Here is a 14,204-nt window from a genome sequence, read left to right as displayed (position 1 = left end):
TCTGCGCGCTATATCTGTGACAGGAGCGCCTTTCAAACGCATGCTCATTGCATTTCAAACGCCGGTGACTCCCACTCCCTCGTTTCCAAGACTCCCACTCAGGCGTGCGCGCACGCAGCTGTCAGCTGCCCAAATATTGCATGTCCCCTGGCCTTCTCTCCCACCCCTTCCTGAACCAACTCCTCCACAGCCACGAGTTGTTGAGAGAATGATATTTTATGCATGCCACAGCAGCCCACACACAGATACAGCTTATGAAAGACATGCCGAGCCGACTCTCCTGCCAACATTTGTGTGCGCGCGCACGTGTGTGTGTGTGTGCGCGCGCGCTTCTTCCCTCCGCGTTCGCCTATATTTGTGTGCAGTTCTTTTTTCTTTACACGCTAAAATGTACTTAAACGGTGTTCTTGTATTCTAATGCAGGAGCACGTACATAGGTTGCTCTGCGGATCAATATGCATTATGTAAATACTTCTCTCTGTAAAACTTAAGGGTTGCAAAAAGGCCACAAGAGTCGAGGTTTTGGCATGCGGGCCTCCCACTCCCGAGGGAATTAATCACGGCAACAGATTCGGATGGAGCCTACATACCTAAGCATTTGTCAGAGCAGGAGAGGACACAGTACAATGCATTTGCATCTGTTTGAAGTGGTATTATTAATTCATGCCAATGAGACTTTGCGTAAGGGAGACTGGGTAAAAATTTTGAAAGGGAGGACAAAAAATAAAAAAAAAAGTCCCAGTAAGCAAAGGGACTGTTTGATCTTACCATATGTCTCCTTCTTCTTGTTCTCTGCTTGTGGAAACGGTATCTTATTCCGAGCATCTTTGCGTTTTTAGGGCGTCCCGTATTGACCGAGGGGGGGAGGGCGCCTGGGCTGGCGCGAGCGTGGCCCCTATCTTATTTAATCAGCGTGTAGAGCCTAAATGACGAGCTATTATCACCCATCCGCTGCTGCCCAGCTTCGCAAACAGCCCGGGCGAAAGGTCAAACACTGATAATGAGTCCACAGAAAGAGCTATTCCTAATTAGACATGATGGGAAATCAGGGTGGACGCGCACGAGCCCGAGATGCTGCACGTCCATCTGGCAAAGTATTCCAGCCGCACACTTACTCTTCAGTCTTGTTTTGGGTTTTTTCCTCAACAGGTGCTCACGCGTGTGAGCGTGCATGCATCGTGCAAGGGAGTGCGTCCACATTCGTGTTCCCAGCATCCCACGGGGTGCGCTCGTACCTGCATGCGTGCACAAGTTGCATGCGATATCCCACATGTGTGTGTTGTACCGGTGGCAGTGGCCTGTGTGTGTGTGTACGCTGGCACAGCTATTGCACCTCAGAGAAGGTGGTGGTGTTGGGGGACTATATCCTGGTGGCCCATTATCAGCAGTAACACAAACACGGGCTGGCGGGATCCCAGCTGTTATAAGGGGGGGGGGGGGGTCTTTGTTCACGAATGCCAGTGTGACTCCATGCATTTGAAATCAAGGGACGGGAAGCACAGAGGGGGTTTTTGCCAAGTTGGGAGGGTTTTGCCTTCAAGGAGAAGGGTAATTACACGAGAGCACATAGCAGATGAAACATATTAATGGTATTACTGGTCAGAGGGGTGCTGTCCTTGGGGCGTCCCGGAGACGCACATCAAGCGCGCTCTGTTAACGCCTTCGATTTAAATCTATTTTACAACAAATACTGTAATTCCACAGCCAATCCCCCTCACCCCCCATGATCTCATAAAGCAGTCATCGCATACTGAGTAAAGAAACCATATTTTAACCACAGTGCCCGAGCACAGGCTCCATTGACAAGCAAGCGTTTACCTTTGCTTAAGTGTCCTTGAAGCGTTTTACCCCAATCCCCCACTGGCTCTAGGGGCGCTGTTGTGGCCCTAACCCTGTGCTCGCTCGTGTGTTGGGAGGCAATATGAATTCACCCATCAGGAGCGAGGCACTGCTCTGATGGCTCTGTCCATGGTGCTGAAATCCAACAGTGAGACACTTAGACACACTGCTGCCTCCCAGTCCTATATAATACATACTAATTGCTCCTGGGTTTCAGTATGCAGAGCATTCCCACTCGAAAAGTGCCGAAATTAAGCACACTCAAAGATAACAGCGCGCATACGAAATTTCACTTGTGTTCGAGTGTGCTGTTGACGGACACCGTTATCCCACAATGCATTGCACAAATGGCATGGAGGAGCAGTTCTGCAGCTGGAAAAAATTAGAAACAATTTGTGGATTGTTGTACGGCTTCAAGAGGATCCCAGGCAGCACATTTATTTTTAAAAGGGGCACTTAACAGATTTTACACATCATGCCATGAGGAGTAATGCCGAAAACAGTCGAATAATGCCTTCTGTGGCCCTGGAGGAAGATTTCCACCTTTTTGGATAAATAACCCTCGTGATGTCATCAGGGGTTATCTCAGCTTGGGCCTGAGATTTTAGAGTTTTAACAGTTTGGAGTTGTGAGCATTTGGGAGACAGGGAGGGGCTAGTGAAATACGCTATTGAGTTGTATTATATCTCAGCCTTTGCTGCTTCATTTTTCACATAAACATTTTTCTCCCTCTGTCTCTCACAAGTAGCCCGACTTTATCGAGGTGCCATTTTAAATCACCGGCTGCCCTTTTTGAAGCGAGCAGCCACTTGTTAAAAAGGATTTAGTCATTTGGGAAAACATTTAACTTTCAGTTTGATTGATGGCTGTCAGTCTTGTGCGATTTCCTCTTAGTTCAAACCACTAAACTAATTAAAAAACAGTACCCAACACTTGCTTTATACTCTTAGTATTTAATATGGGATCAGGACAAAGCAATAAAGTACATGTTGCTCCACCATTGGACCAGTGGTTCCCTGCTTTGACTTGACACGCCATACTTCTTCCATTGTGAGCATTACAGCAGAAGATGGAGGACGTTAAGAATCTTATCTTTCGAGTGTATAGCCCAGTCCCACACTATCTAAATGCTTTACACATTTGATGTCAAGCAAAGTCCTTTGGGGAGCACATTTATGAAACAGCAAATGTAGACCAGAGTTTAGAATACCAATAGATGATAAAAAGATCAATAAATGAGATATAGATAAGAAGCCCTATACTCTATAATAACATATATAGACTTCAGAGCTTTGTTGGAAAAATGTCCTAAAATGCCTAAGATTTAAAGCTGTGAATAGAGAAACACATTTATATAGTTACGGGTAACGTTATCTTCACCTTACCTCCTCAAAAAAAGTGTCATAGCTGTGAGGTTAAGGTCAACACATTCTCACGCATAGACTGTACTTAAGACGTAGTCACAGTCAAGTCACCTACAGTTTTGAAGACTCGAGTTCGACATTTTGGCCATCTTGGCTTTTTGCGAGCACAAGTGACACAAGAGGGTTAAGTTAACAAGTACAACCAAACACTCAATAAGACATTTGTAGGCGATCAAAAAGGTTACCCCTTAACGTTCATGCGCTGAAAACACTCTCTGAAAGGGTTAAAGTTGTAAGACGAAAACATTGACCAAACAACACAGGAAGGAAGCCACGCCCTAAAGTATTGTCTTTTTCACTCTAAATGGGACCATAGTTTACTAAATAAACATCATGCTGTATTCAAGAAGACTTGAAACTAGTGATTGACACTATAACTCATGTTTACAATGTTTACTGAGGCGATAAATCAAGTGAGAAGTAGAGTCATTTTCTAATAGACTTCTATACAACCAGACTTTCTGCAACCAGAGGAGTCGCCCCCTGATGGCCATTAGCAAGAAAGTAAGTTTAAGGCACTTCAGCATTGACTTCACTTTTCAGAACCGGAGGTGTGGTAACCTTGGGTTTGTTACGATTGTTCTCACATCAATGCGTCAATTAAAGCAGCTTGGTCAAGATGCGTCACGCTTCCAACCGACGCTCGTAGGTACCCCTCTAGCGTCAGTTTTGGACGTGTCAATAGACGCCCGTTACTCACACATGATTTAAACTGAAATTTCTTCGCGGATCTTCTTCGCAAGGGATCAAAGTAATTTACGCAGATTAATAATGTATTGACCAAAAAGTCACAATTTCTGTAGCTTCATAAAATTCGAGCTCTTTGGTTTGGTCTCTTGGCCTGAAAGCCATGAATATAACCAGACTCTCGATAAGGTTCCTTCTGCACCCGTTTTGTGGTTCAATGTATCACAATGGGAATTCAGCTGTGACTGCCCTTGGCTCCAAATTACTCTGAGGCAGTCTGCAGTGCGTGGATGGGTTAGGGAACAACAATAGTGTGACCTATTAAGCCGGCTCTGAATGATCATGTTCCTGCTCCTTACAAAGCCAGGAGACGGAGGTTGGTTTTTTTCCCTTCCTCTTTCTGTTTAAATTTCTGCATAGTATTATATTAAAGATAAACACATGCAAAATTAGCATGGCTCCGTTCAAATGGCTTCATCCCTTTGACAAACTAGGCCATGAGCCAAAACAGTTACCTAATTTGAAACCTATTTTCTCAGACAGCTCTCCGTCTGAGTGATAGAGTCCTTTATGAGCACATTACTCTGCCAAAAGTTGAAACCAATTAGGTTATTTCAAATTGAGAAGATGTCTGTGTTTGTCTGTGGTCTTATCTCTGGTTGGAAGTGGACTCAGTTGGAAATATATGATGTCAGGCATCTCTGTGCACCAATTGGAATTTGGCAGCATTTGAATCAGACTCTGACAGACAGTTGTGGGGTTGTTTGCCAGGATGTTGCCAGGCCACTGTCAAACAAATCTGATCAAACCACTCCCACAGGGTTGTAAAAAACAAGGAGTTTAAATAAACACAAACTTTGACCGGTACTAATGAATATTCAAAAGGGGGACAGCAAGAAAAAGAAAATCTCCACCTATCTAAGTTAGTGTGAAAAACGCCTGCAGCTGTTAGTTCTCCGTGTCTCATGGGGTGCAGCTGCAATAATTGGTTGTTCTTCCGTATACCAGTGACGTGACAGTGACATACTTGGTATACTGAAGAACCACAAAGCGTTTCAGCCTTGATTCTGGTCTCATCCTCAAGTTCCGTTTTGGGGCTCTAGAGGCCGCCCCAAAACGGAACTTCCCTTTTCTCTTCCCATGTGTTGCAAAGTTACGTTCAGGACGAGGATACATCTTGGAGAGTTTTGGCTGACGTATTTATTTGAGCCTGAGCATTCGGCTGAAGAGATACAGCAGAGAGAGGTGGAGGCCGAGGCTGCACAGGCCCTTCAGATCCTGAGCTGCCGAGGGCAAACGCTGGTGGTGCATTTGCTCAAATTGTCCTTGGATGCCAACAGAAACTGAATCATTCTGCTGTACTGACTTTCAGCATGTAGTTTTTGTTGGATGCTGTCGCTGCTTGTGTGTGTTACTATGCATGAAAGATAAACCGGAAAAGACAACCGAGACCAGCAGGGCTAAGAGGGCAGATGACTCCGTTGTGTGAGTATTTCTGTCCACCAACTGCTAGTTTTGGCTAACAAAGTAGCTAACTTTAAAGGCTAGACTGGTGCCGCAGAAGCTCGCACACAATGCATCCTGGTACATGTAGGCACTGCCTGCACAACTCCTACTGCAGTGCTTTCTCAGTCAACAGAGCACGCACTACGGGATGGATTGTTTCGGTGGACTACATTTACCAACAACACCGACTGGACATCCACATGAAAGTTGGTGAATTTTCACTCAAACGATTTGGAAAAATACTTACATTACATTACAGTACAGTCATTTAGCAGACGCTTTTATCCAAAGCGTCTTACAATTCAGATACTATCACATTCATACACCGTCGGCACAGCTACGGGAGCAATTTTGGGGTTAAGTGTCTTGCGCAAGGACACATCGACATGCGACCAGCGGAGCCAGAGCCGGGGACCTAACCGCCAATCCTCTGATTGAAGGACGGCCCTGCTCTCCACTTAGCCACAGTCGCCCCTTAAAAGACAGGCTGTTTTTTCAATTTTTTCAGATCTGTACCAATATGAACAGTCAGACAGGTTCTGCTGTAATCATTCCTCCTGTTCATAATAACCATTAAGAGATCCCTTCGTAAAGGGTTTTCAATGAAAGTGTTGGGGGACAAATTCCAAACTTTATCTGAAGCTCATAAAAAATCTGCCTGATATGTTTTAAAGTTACACTCTCTGCGTGTCCCTGCACGGCGTTTCCTTATTGAGCTGCAGTGGAGGGATCATAACACAAATAGGGAATTTTGTACTAAAAAAGACTATAACTTTGGAAAATACTAACTTGATGTGATTAACTCAGGCAGGCTGCTGCAGCCTCATATTATCTTCAGTTAACCTTTAGAACACATTCTTGCACAGAACAAGGAACGCAGATTTGTTTCCCCATCACTTACGTTGGAAGCGCATTAAGGGGAATCCCTTAATGGTCATTAAGAACAGGAGGAATGATTACAGCCTGTAACAATGTCCACATGGGCACCTGACTTTTGTTTTAAGACAGACTGAACCCATCCTCTAAAGACACAGGGAGATGAAAAAGGCATTTGTTTTATTCTCTGTGAAAAACCTTATTTGAGCCGGTTATATTAAAAGGCCTCTTCTCTATTCTTGTAAAATGTTGAAATATGTGTAATGACTCATCTTAAACTCTGTAAATCTATCCATTAAAATGTGATTTGAGGCCAATTCTGCCTACAGTATAAAGCACTTGATGGTTAGCTGGGGGGGGGGGGGCTAGCGGAGTGTGTCATGGGTCATGTGACCTGAACTAAGGTGTGTGGGTAGAGGCCAACAGATGTGTTTATCACTATAAGCCACGCCCTCATCTCAGCAATCCAATGAATGATCTGAAATAATCGGAAATATTAGCCAAAGACACTCTACCTTCGGTTTTACTGTGACTTTAACGTTTGAATTCTAGTTTTCGGGCGCTTTAAGGAAGTAAGCAAATGCATTTATTGTGTGCGTCATATTAAGAATGCCAGAAGTGTTGCTTTATTCATTGGGGCGCTCAGTATCCTCTCAACCGAAAATATGTGTGGTACAAAAAACCCTGCAGCCTTATGCCAAGTTTGATGGGAACGAGAGGTGAAGGGGCATGTCCAGCCTGCACGTCTGGGGTATTGAGTTGCCTCACACACAAATACTGTATTGTGTGTGTGTGTGTGTGTGTGTGTGTGTGTGTGTGTGTGGATGGTAACTTCAAAACATGTCGATCGATAATGCTGCGGACTGGATTTGAATATCACGCGTCAATGCAGGAACCACCAGGCTGATCCAGAAGGCCCCAACGATCCCGGAGCGCTGCAGATCGGTGACAGAGCAACGGTTGGCAAGGTGTGAAACACTTCTCCGTTAACATTTTCACACACAGCCTGTCACTTTAATGAAAGCCTAACAACGCCAGGCTGTGACAGACGCGAGCCCGTACTGTAAACTCGGTCTGTCACTTTAATTTAACCTTGCTGAAGTGCTTCGCAGATATTGCTTTCTGAGCGGAGACAGATTTTCTGCCTGACGTGTGATGGGAGAGTTAATTAAGACAGTGACATTATTAAAGCCAAGAGTAACTGGCGTGTTTTTATTAATTCACCATCTGACCTTTCCTCTGGATTCAGCACCCGATACCTTTACAATGACTGTATCACACCTCGGAAACATTCAGCGGCGAAGGAGAAAACACGGATTCAGAGGTTAAATGTCTCACACCGAAGCGGCACTGAGTTTTCAGTTGTGTGTCCTATACCGTGCTTTGAAAAAAAAAAAAAAAAAAGCCACACAAACTCGGCACACACAGACACATGCAGACATTTCTTTGTTTGTGGTGTGCGAGAGGTCTGCAATAAAGCAAATGTGCAATATTTAAAAACAGCATTTTGTTTGAATATCACTTCCCAGAAATGGCCGAAACTTTAAAATAGGGAGAGAAATGACATTTAAAGAAAGACAGAAAGTAATTTCCAAAACCAACATGTACAGCAGGGCTTGAAGAGCTCACAGCCCGTCGTATTAGGCAGATGAAATTATTCAGCGATAAATAACAAGAAAAGAAAAGAAAAGCAACACCGTCACACAATACAAGGCCTCTGGCAATAAACCTATGAACCATTGAGACTCAAAGGGCAATGATGACAAACTACGCTGCTGGGATCCCACGCGCTGCTCAATCTCATGACTTTGCCTTTAGCCAAAAGTCATGAAATCACAGTTTGTTATCAGGTGTAGGCGAGCCACCATTCAGACAGCTCATCCCATGAGCAGAAACATCGCTATTTTCATCAAACTGTGTATTTGCTTAAATCCCCCCAAAATTGGTCTTATTTGACTGCAGGTAAAAGCTCAAAATTGGTGTGTTTTAAACGTGGATCGTTGGATTATAAAAACCTTAAAGCGACGATTACTGGTTTACATTCCCTGATTGTTAGCTTTTTATGTAAACCTGCATTTAACCAACAACCGCAGAGATGTGCCACTGAGCAAAAGACGTCATTCCAGCATTGCCTCTATGCTTTGGCTCTGTACAGCATGGTTTTAGACCAGATTTTAAAAATGCATAAAAACCTGCAAATATTTAACATGAGCATTGCACATTTTATTTTTCCTTAGATCACTTTTTAACCTTGAACAGCCTTGATGTGAACTAAACGTCAACAGTCAAATAGTCGTACGTATAAGACACATCTATTGAATGCACCGTCAATGTCAAATTGCCCGGTGCACAGCTTCACCCTATAAAGAGTGAATGAGTGGAGGCAAGGCAAAAATAATGCTGATGCTTCCACGCAGGTGTACTGCATGATAGAATTGGCCTCTTTCACAGACATGACTTGAGATTTTGGCCCAATCCCAATGTCCCCCCCTAAGGCCTTAAACCCTGAACCCTGAGGGACTTAACTGACGACACTTGGTAAATAGTTGAGTGTGAGAGACTGTAAGGGCTTGAAATGGTATAAATATAATTTACCATGATAACGTCAAAAAATATTATGTACAATTGTGGGTGCATATTTTATACTTTTTACGCCCTTACAGGCTCTTTCCCCAAGAGATGAGCAATTTCAAATAATCTATTTAATCGTTTTTGTCAAAACAGCTTCAATGACAAAATTAAATGTTGGATGAATAAATCTGTGAAATATAATCTCTGCTGGCATGACTCTGATTTCATGTGTTTTCATGTTCCGTCTTTAATCCTGAATGTCTGAGTAAATGTAATTAGCCAGGCTGAACACCATGTGCCCTCCTCGTTGTTTTCCTTTTATTTCGTCTCAATGCTTCCACTGGTAACCCCGTGTTTTATTGCTATGACTTGTGGGTAATTCCCTTGAGAAAAGTCTGCAGAAGGGCTCAAAATGTCTGCCTGAGAGCCCTCAAACACTTGACGATTTGACAGTGGGACAGCCCAAAACCCTCACGGACTTTACGGGAGCCCGCTTAAAGTCGGCGAGTCGGTGAGCGTGGAGATTGCGATTGGGCCTTTGACTTGTCACAAAGTCACAGGTGCAAAAATGATCAAATGAATGACGGCTGCATGTCGAGAGGCTGCTTCAGCTTCGGGGTCCTGATGACTTACTGGGTTACTTGAACTGAACAGCGCCATCATTGATGTAATTAGTGACACCTGTGCTTTTCCTACTATGACAAGTCAAAATGTCCGCTGTGAAAAAGGCCTATTAAACCTGTACGCTGTCGTGGGAGAGGTATCTTTTTATTGAAGTGAAAGTAACACCACCATAATTCAGAAACACTGCCGTACCATTAAGGCTTCACAACTGTTCCGAAAGCTGCTGTGCTCAATACTTTTGCTGTAGCAATGGCTCAAATGACTTTGAATTATGTGTAGCCTTTGTAAAAGGTGTCGCTCATAGTGAGAAGCCGTCACAGACCTGCTCTTCCCTTAGGCTCTACGGACTGTTTTAGCATCTCTTAGCTCATCGTTACAGCCTGCGACTTTAATGTTTTTATCTCACCACTGTTATTAGCATCGTTTGGAGCAACAGCTGGCAGCTTTTTAGTGGGAAGCTGTACACTAACCATCAGCAGACAGACAGGTAGCTACTAGCTAAACGCAGCGGAGCATTAAGCAGCTAAAGAGCCAGGTGTTTTTCTCGGGGGGGCTGGTGGAGATCAAAGCGGAGCTAAAAAGGAGAATGACAATTGGACTTGCCTTTGTCCGGTGGACACGATCCGTCACGTCTGCACATGGCAGCAGGTAGGAAAAAAGGGAAGTAGGTTGAAGATTAAAGGTGATTGTTTTATAAAGAAAACAAACAAAACTTACATCAGAGGTGAGGCCGAGTCTCAAAGCATTTAGAAGATCCACAAGTGAAACTACAAAAATCCAAAAGTGAGCAACTGAAAAGTCCAGAAATGAGCAAAATTACGAATAAAACAGGATCAGGTACACAGGGATCAATAGGAACCACGGCAGACAAAAGACAAGAAACCAATCAGACAACTAGACACAGGTGGGCAGAAAGGAGGGCTGAAAGCTCATTGGTGGAAGAAACAAAAGGGAACCGAGCAAGGCCGACGAGACTATTCCAACACAGATGATCCACAGGAAAAAAGAGGGAAAAACCACAAAGACAGAAAGTCAAAAAGTACAGGACACAAGAGGCGGGGAACTTCAAAATAAAACAGGAAACAAACTAAACAAAAACCAAAATCATGACACGAACGAGATGAATGAACACTAAAATTGCTCTGTACTAGCTGTGTAAATACTGTGTAATACATACTAAGTTTGTTGCATCAACTTAAAAGGTGATGATTTGTCAGTGTTGTGTGAACAGCTTGTTTCCGCCGTCTCCAAGTGGCCAAAACAACAAACAGTTGGTAAAAGTGCTAAAGTATTACTAGAAGCATGTGTTTAGTCCCGCTTTAATTATTTAAAAAAAGAAACCTAGCATGCAAAAGGGTGAGATTCTTAGTGTTATAGTGTCACACATATCATGGCACTATTAAAACTGATACATTACGGATGTTAAATGCTAAGCAGCATTTAAAATTGTAGCTGGCTAAGATGGAGCTAATTCAAATTTTAAGTTATTTTATTCTATTACACAGAGTCACATTTTATAAGCTGATCAAAAATGATGAAAAGAAAATTCTACATTGGAAATAGGGCTTTCACAAAGATGTAGTAGAGTAAAAAGTACAGTATTTCTCTCTGAAATGAATATGTGCAGTTATAATGTACATCATTACTCTTCACCACTCTGCACCTATGGGATATTTCGGAGTGACACGTCAAACATTGCATTATCGAAACACAAGATGAGGTAACGCAGTCACGAAGCGTATTTTCTGCAGCACAGTTCGGAGAATCTAAGCTAAAGACTCTTAATGATGCGTTTGCCTTCAATTTGTCACCCATCTGTATTTCCTTATCGATGGTCGGCTGATTGGACGAGCAGGCCCTGAGAGAGAAAAGCACTAACAACATTACTTTAAATTAACGGCATGAATGATTCATTCTTAAAGCAAAGGTGGTGAAAACCAGCCGGATATCATCCATGGCACAACATTACACATTCGCTGTGTGTAGCTCCATTGAAGAAAACAAACAGGTTACGAAACAATATTAATATATTGATATTGTGGTAATAGTATACCAAAAGTTATACTTTTGGCTTATTCCAATTACTAAGAAAGCACACTTTCTTATTACTATGCTATATTACTTTGTACACTACATACTATTATACATTACAATATTACAAATGTATTACCAGTATCCTAAATGCTGAATGAACTTCCCAGATAGTAATCAAAAACACTTTATTGAATTTCAAATATATTTTATTAAAATATATATATAATATATTTATAACAACAATTTAAAACACACTTTGAAACAATTGCAATATAGTGCATTTTTGAGAAATAAAAGAAAATATATTGAACAGAGAGCAAAACAATTTTAAGTTTACATGGTACAAACAAAACAGAATGTTTCAGAATAAAACACAGAACCATCCAAAAATTGCACCGCTTCAGACTCTCGCTCTCTAAATTGAAATTGAAACATGTTCGGCACACATGAAGAGACGAGGAATGATGTCACACAGCATATTCATACAACATTTTCTTCTATTTTGACTACACAGGAAATCCTGTTGAACCAATATTATTTTTTGAACAGTAAATCAGGATTAATATTGAGGAACTATATCAATATGATATGCCAATATTCCTACCAGTGCAGGTCAAACGTATATTTCATCACTGGTGGTGTGTTTACCACGAACATGTGATCCTGCTGCTTTATAAATCGCAGAAGCTTTAAATTGTCTACATACGACTCAAGACAATTACCTGTTATGGCCTGCACTTTGGCAACGTCCAGTTGTCTTTTCGGTGTTCCCTCTTTCCCAGACTTCCCAGTCAGGGCGGAGAGTGCAAGGACATCCTTCGTGAAAACCAGGGCAGCCAGCTCCTGGCAAAAAAGGGTCATGCGGGAACGATTAAGTCGCAGGAAGGCCCTCTTCGAAACCGTGACTGTGCTGCCAGCCAAGGCGTGCTGTATATGAGAATCAATGGAACACATTAATATACAGTTGGAAGATCTCTACCTACCTATTAGGAATTAATAGACGTTATTCACATATGAATACAATGTGCTTCATTATTTAAAACGGTGCTAGTAGTCTGTACATCCCTCTATGGAGCGGTACCACCAGTGGTGTGGAGGTTCCCACTCTCTACTAATTCACATGACTGATGTGTGACACATGTAACCTAGTAAATCCCATCACTTTATTTCTGACACATTTGAACTTGAACAGCAGACGATGCTGGGGAAGATAAAAGGAACGTGGTGTCATTTTTCACAGAGCCTCCATTCAGTAGAGTAACATCAAGTATATATTAAAGACAAGCGTTATTGACCCATTTGGCCACAAGAGGGAGTATACCTTTAAGTGAGTTAGTTTAATAAAAACGAGTAGCCATACTATTACAATTCGGCATTTTTTACTAAACCAATTACAACTACCAACAGTCATACCTTCAAGGACCTTAATGTATTGTCACATATTGTCAAATAACGAAAAATAAAGGCTAAACTGCCGCAGCACTGTTTGGGAGAGGTGCTGCCACAAACAGTGGAAAACTGCCGCGACAAGTGCTTGCAACAGGAAGTGCCTCTACGAGTTGCCGCTGCTACGATTTGAGCCAGCTCCTACTGGATACAAGAGAGCGCCGAAGGTTTAGCTAGCTACCAGAGTATTTGAGCTAGCATATCAGCATCTAGGGTACACATATAAAGTTAAAGCAAAAATATAAATTGAATTATCACGTCACAAAAACGACTCGTACAAATCAATATTCACTCACCCGCACAGCTTTTTTTAGGCTCCAAGATGTCGGTCTCACACATTTTCTTTTCATGCGTGCACTCCTGCTTTCCTCCTCTGCCCATATGTCTTTGCCAAGAATGAATAAATTCTTCTTTGAGACAAGTTCTTTGTACGAATCTGATAAAACGAGAACAGATAAAAAACTTAAGCATTCATGTTCTTCAGACAAAACAAGACAATTAAGGAGTTAACTAGTAGCTGAAAAAGAAAAATGTGAACTCCAAACTCACCGCCAAATAGCAGGACTTTCGCGGCCACTGTCTTCTCCGGTTCTTTTCTCGTCGGACATTTGATTTCAATCCAGTTATCGTCCTCATCGAGGTCAGGCTGTGACGTCACTTGATACAATTGGTCGGCTTTATTATAAAGAAGTACTTTCCACTTTCAGTGTTTTATTACATAAGTAATATATGGCGAATTGAAACGGCATCATGTCCTCCTCACCTGAAGAGCTGCATTAACGTGGGTAAGCTAGCTAGGATGCAACGAACGAGTAACGTCGGTCGCTCTGATTGGCTGGATGTGATCAACAAAAATGCTGCACTTGATTGGTCAGTGACTTGGCGCCAAACTATTCAAAAGATACAACAGACTGTTGTCGGGGATGCCACCACAGTTCAGCAGAACGCTCATATTTTCTAGTGTGCACCTGTATTTTAAATCTATATTTATAAAATGTGCTTTAAATACATTGTTTCAATGGAATTTATAGCATACATTTTGAAATATGTTTGAAAACAAAGTTCAAAGAAATCCATTTAAGTAACTGCACAGAACTTTCACTTAAAGTATATTTTTCTTATAATATATTTCTTGAAAGTATACTACAGTACAATTATTTTAAAGTGTGTTAAAAGTTGATTTTTGAAAATAGGTGA

The 14,204-nt window shown here is 42.2% G+C and overlaps 1 long non-coding RNA gene across 1 annotated transcript; it reads right to left on the bottom strand.

Annotated features, from left to right (window-relative positions):
* Positions 1 to 12,327: 12,327 nt before the first annotated feature.
* On the bottom strand, positions 12,328 to 13,987 carry LOC142963289 (uncharacterized). The gene is made up of 3 exons (XR_012957418.1): positions 13,557 to 13,987; positions 13,304 to 13,443; positions 12,328 to 12,488 (listed from the first exon to the last, which is right to left on the bottom strand). It is a non-coding gene; the product is annotated as an uncharacterized LOC142963289 (long non-coding RNA).
* Between the last annotated feature and the right edge of the window lie 217 nt (positions 13,988 to 14,204).

The sequence above is a fragment of the Anarhichas minor genome, unplaced genomic scaffold (assembly GCF_050575085.1).
Source record: "Anarhichas minor isolate MPS153535 unplaced genomic scaffold, ASM5057508v1 ptg000028l, whole genome shotgun sequence".
Lineage (NCBI taxonomy): Eukaryota > Metazoa > Chordata > Actinopteri > Perciformes > Anarhichadidae > Anarhichas > Anarhichas minor.
The sequence above is the reverse complement of the archived record's forward strand: the minus strand, read 5'-3'. Positions and strand labels throughout refer to the sequence as shown.